This window comes from Glycine soja, chromosome 14 (assembly GCF_004193775.1).
Source record: "Glycine soja cultivar W05 chromosome 14, ASM419377v2, whole genome shotgun sequence".
Taxonomy (NCBI): domain Eukaryota; kingdom Viridiplantae; phylum Streptophyta; class Magnoliopsida; order Fabales; family Fabaceae; genus Glycine; species Glycine soja.
The window spans coordinates 13277628-13283627 of record NC_041015.1 but is presented as its reverse complement, the minus strand read 5'-3'; positions in this window follow the sequence as shown (position 1 = coordinate 13283627).

The window sequence follows — 6000 nt, the reverse complement described above, 5'->3', positions numbered from 1 at the left end:
GTTCAGTCCACTAATCCAAGATCAAGTCCAAGATTCTTCACTAAGTGTACTTAGGTGTCATGAGGCATGTAAAGCATGAAGGACATGCACAAAGTGTGACTATATGATGTGGCAATGGGATGTAACAAGCAAATGCTCACTTCCCCCTCTAAAATTTAATTGGATTGAGCTTCTCCCAATTTAATTAAATTTATTTTCCAACACACATCAAATATTCACTTAATTCATGTGAAATTACAAAACTACCCATAATACAAAAACTAGTCTAGGTGCCCTAAAATACAAGGGCTAAAAAATCATACATTTCTAGGATACCCTATCTACATTATGGAGCCCTAAATACAAGGCCCAAAAATAATGAAACCTTAATATAATATGTACAAAGATAAGTGGGCTCATACTTAGCCCATGGGCCCAAAATCTATCCTAAGGCTCATGAGAACCCTAAGGCCTTTTCTTGCGTCTCTAGCCCAATCTACTTGGAGTCTTCTATCCAATACCCTTGCGGGGTAGGATTTCATCATTCCCTTCCCCTTGAAAAGGATTTGACCTCAAATCCCGAGGTTCTTGAAACTATGAGTTTTTTTCCTCAACACCTGTAAAAAGAACAAAAACATACATATTAGTGGTGTTTGGGAAGTTGAAGTAAGGTAAGGTCTGAAAATCCATTTTCTGGGCATCTTCTCATGAAGGAACATGGTTCCTCACAAACTCAATGAGTGGTGCTACAAGTATAGAAAAATATGGGACAAACCTTTTGCAAAAGTTTGTTAAGTCATGGAAGCCCCAAATTTTCCTTATACTTGTTGGAGGGGACCACTCAGGAATGACCTTTATTCTCTTAGAGTTCATGGGAACCCCATGATCACTATTTAAAAAATTAAGAAAAGTAATGCAATAAAACATACATTTTTCTGTATTTTCATGTTGATTATTCCTACCAAAAAGTATGACAAACCTAAGGTGTCCCATATAAGTACCTAAGTTTGTATTGAAACTAAAAATAAGAACAAACCTACCTAATGAGTCCCTATGTACACAAATCATGAAGATGTTGGGTGCATGAGTGATTTTACAAAAGAGGGTTGCACCACTCAAAACATTCATCATACCACCTATTTTAGGGATTTGGTGCCTAATAATACCTATTTTGGGCACCAACAAAACACAAGAATTTAAGCTTTTGCGAACCAAACCCCCATCCAACAACTCCTTTACTTGAGGAATAAACTCAAGCCCAAGAGGTGTGGCAATGCTAACAAGTGTCTTTTTACAAAGGAGAAAATGTGGAGGTTGTCTAAGAGGGGAAATTTCTTTAATATTTGTCTTTATTTCAAAATGTATTTCCTTCTTAGCTAACCTCTTGGAGGATTACCTCCTTACACTTCTCCTTAACCATTAAAGGTTGTCCTTCTTCTTGGGGTAGATTTATTCACTAAATTCTTCCCCTTTTACTTCTTCACTTTCACTAGAGGAAGGTGAAGTAGTAGCCTCATCTTGGCTACTATAAATGTCTTGGCCCCTCATAATCATGATTTTCTTGGTAGGGCATTGAGATTTAATGTGTCCTCTTCCAAGACATTTAAAGCACTTCATGGAGCTAGTCTTCTCTTGCATACTAGCCTTAAGGGGTTGTTTTTCTATTGTCTTCCCCTTATCATCTTTGGGCTTAGAAGGCGTCACCCCTAAGATGCTTGACCTTGGTCTTTCTTTGGATAAGAGTGAGAACCATAAGATTTTGAAGTAGACTTCCTTTTAAGTTGTTGCTCTACCTTTATTTCCTAATCTAAGTTAGCCTTTACATTGTTCTTCCCATGAAAGTATGGGAGGTTAATGTTAGCCTCTTGAGGCTTTCTTTCCTTTTCTCTCCTATGGGAGTGAGGTCTAAGATGTGACCTATTCCTTCCTTCATAATAGTCACAAAGTTCTTCACTTAGGCTCTTGCAAGAGTTATGACTACTATAGGAGGCATGCTTTTCTTTTCTTAACTCTTTTAGTATTTTCCTTCTTTATTTCTCTCTAATTTTCTCTCTTTCATCTTGACTTATTTCTTCCACTCTTTTTTTTTCCTTTTTCTTTTCTCTCTTGTTTTTCTTTCCACAACTTAAGGGATCTCAACTCATCTAATATTTTATACAAGGGGTCCTTAGGAGTAGAAGCCTCACCATTAACACTAGATGAAGAATGAAAACTCATGTTGGTTCCTAAGTTGTGGTTCTTTCTTGTTGGGGGTTTGAAAACAAAAGGTAAAAAAAAACTATGGTTGAAACTAGCCAAGATAAACACTAAAAGAGGTGTGAAGGATAAGGTAAAAACTAGTTAGTAAAAGGCAAGCTATCTAGGCGGTTTGACAATGAAAGGTAAAGGAAATAAGCTATGAAAGTAAGCAAGAAATTAAAGTGCAAGAAATGTAAACTAGGTGGATCCTAAGAGTGTTTGGATGACCTCATTTAAGGTTTCTAACAAAACACTCACTATCCTAAGGGAAAATTGCCTAAAATTATTACACACAAATGGAAGTAGGGTGACCTATCGGAGGCTCCCAAATTACTTCCAATGAAAGGCCTTTTTGTTACAAAATTTGAAAGCAAAGCAAATTGCCAATTACAAAATTACAAAAATAAAGTCTTCAATTTTGGTGGCTATTCTCTCTGTGGTGTTTCACTCAATTTGGAGTGCTTCTTAATCCAATAGCTCATAAGGTGGTTGGTCCCTTGCTTCTTGACTCAAATTCATCAAGGGATGACACCAATCCTCCTTTCCAATTCCCTATGTGGTAACTCACAAACAAGGAAACAAAGAGAGAAGCAATAACCAAAGACAAAAAAATGAAATGAAAGTTAAACTAATAGAGTTTTAACAAGACAAATTTTCAAGGATTATTCAACAATTAAAGCAATGAAAAGCACATAAAAGCAAGCTAGAACTCAAAGAGAAACTTAGAATGGCTCTGGAGTAAAGTAAAATAAACTAAAAAAAAGACTCAAGAAACCTCTAGTTTTGACACTTGTTTTCACACTAATTTTTAATTAAAATTTAAGAACTAAGATTGGTATAAAATAGGCACCAATTATAGAACAAATTTTGAGCCAAAACAACAAGCACACTTCCCTTTCACTTTTTTTTTCCTTGACATTGATTTTTCTGCCAACTTGTGTGATTTTTACTATTTTTTCCTTTTATCCAAATCACTTTTTTCTTTTTTTATATTTTTTTTCCAGATGTCTAGAAAATTCAGTAAAAATTTCAACTCAAAATTCATAGTGACTAATTCTCAGAAATTTATACAAGTTTGTATGTTCAAGCTGCCAACACCAGCGATTTCAACTTAGAAATCAAGAGTAGTGTTTATGTTGCTTAAGGCTTGGATAGTTACAATTTGTGTTTGCTTATGCTCAATTATCTTGAATAACACAATTCAAGAGAGCTTAAGACTTATTTTGATTCACAAATCCTGCCACAACTCAGCACCACAACTCAACTTCATCATAAGCATCATGTAGGAAACTTAGAAAACAAAAAAAAGTTCAACAACAAGATTACTTCTAGGAATTGATTTAGAACATGTTCTGAACTAAATAACATGCATGAATTAGACTCAAAATTAAAAATATAGACTAAGAATGACAAGAATACATGAACAAATGTATCTAGAATTCAATCAACAAAATAAAAATTCAACACAAACTTAGAACATAATGTGACAATTACTATGACTAAACATGACTCTAAGATAACATGGATTAAGTGATTTACACTTAGATTTTTGTGTTTTTTTTTTTCTAATCAATATTTTGGAAGAAAATTTAGATCTAAAGGTTTAGCACAAAAATATTATGAATGAAAAATGATAGAACCTAAAATCAACACAAAAACACGATTCAAGAGTAGATCTATAAAATTTGAACCATAGAAATGTAAGAACAAGTGTAGATCTAAGATTTAATCGGTTTATTTTTTTTGAATCTACTCTAAATAGCACCAAACCACAAGACAATGGAGGATATACATGGAGAATAAGATGAATAACAAGGAATTAAAGTGAATTGACCGAACAAAAAGATAGAGGAAGCAAAAGAACATCATCTAGATGAAGATGCTCTTGATACCACATGATGTAGCTCCATGTGGAGCTTATAGGCCTTGGATCTTCTTCATCAATGGAGTCATTTGCTTCTTGAAGATCATGGCAGCGGAATGGAGAAGGAAGAAAGATGATTGGAGACACCACTTCAAGGAAAAGATGAGTCAAGAAGAAGTTCACCACCAGAAGAAGCCATGGATAAGAGCTTGAAGGTAGCAGAAGATGAGTGGAGGGAGAGGGAGAGAAGGGGCACGAAATTTTGTGTCTCAAATTAGGTCTAAACTTTGAAGTGTAATTCTCAAATGATCAAAGATGAAAAAAATGCACACACATGACCTCTATTTATAGTACAAGTGTCACACAAAATTGGAGGAAAATTTGAATTTCACTTCTATTCAAACTTCACTTGGATTTGAAATTGAATTTGTAGAGCCAAATTTTGGAGCCAAAATTTAACTAATTATGATTAGTGAATTTTAGTTATGGTTCCGCCCACTAATCCAAGATCAAGTCAAAGATTCTCCACTAAGTGTACTTAGGTGTCATGAGGCATATAAAGCATGAAAGACATGCACAAAGTGTGACTATATGATGTGGCAATGGGGTGTAGCAAGCAAATGCTCACTTCCCCCTCTAAAATTTAATTGGATTAGGCTTCTCCCAATTCAATCAAATTTATTTTCCAACACACAATCAAATATTCACTTAATGCATGTGAAATTACAAAACTACCCCTAATACAAAAACTAGTCTAGGTGCCCTAAAATACAAGGGCTGAAAAATCATACATTTCTAGGGTACCCTACCTACATTGTGGAGCCCTAAATACAAGGTCCAAAAATAATGAAACCTTAATCTAATATGTACAAAGATAAGTGGGCTCATACTTAGCCCATGGGCCCGAAATCTACTCTAAGGCTCATGAGAACCCTAGGGCTTTCTCTTGCATCTCTGGCCCAATCTACTTGGAGTCTTCTATCCAATGCCCTTGTGGGGTAGGATTACATCAAGGACTCCCACTAAAAATTATTTCAGGAGAATAAAAAATAAACTTAAGCATACACGATAAAGTGCAATATAACTATTTTGCAATAATAAATTGTATGATGCTAGTAGGATGTCATCAACATATAACACCAAAATAATAAATTTACTCCCACTGAACTTTTAGTATATGCAATCATCAACCAAATTTACCTCAACACCATAAGAGATAATCTTGATGAATTTTGTAATACCATATATGAGAGACTTTTTTAAAAGCATAAATGGATTTCTTTAGTTTGCATACCATAGACTTTAGATCATCTAAAACAAGGTTTTTTGGTTGCAACGTATAAATTTTTTCATCAATGTTTCCATTTAGAAACCTAATCTTTACATCCATTGCAATGTTGTCTTATCTTTTAATAATGTTAGGAATATCATCATTATTTAATTACCATACCCGTTTCTTGAACAATGGTAAGTACAAAGACTTATCTATTGTCAATAACATGTTATTCTTTAAAGACAACACTCTTTATGTTTCACTCCCCTCTAAACTCAATTTCCTCAAGGAGTCTTGCATTCCCGCTCAAACATGATATTAAAGTGGAATTGTAAAAATTATACATGCGAGAGTTTTAAATGTAACAAAAAAAATAGTAACTAATTATCTTTAAGTCCAACTTACATTCATGCAGCCTATAAGGCATTGCTTTGGCTGGACATCCCCAAATGTGCATATGCCTGATGTTAGGATTTTCATGGCTCACACCTATAGGGGTTATTAGTGACTACCTTAATTGGTATCCTAAAAAGATATAAATTGTATTATTTAATGTTTTTCCCTAAAACGACTTTGGTAGAAAAGAATCAAACTTTTTATATATATGTACAAGTCTAGTTTCATCATTCTGCAACTTTATTCATGC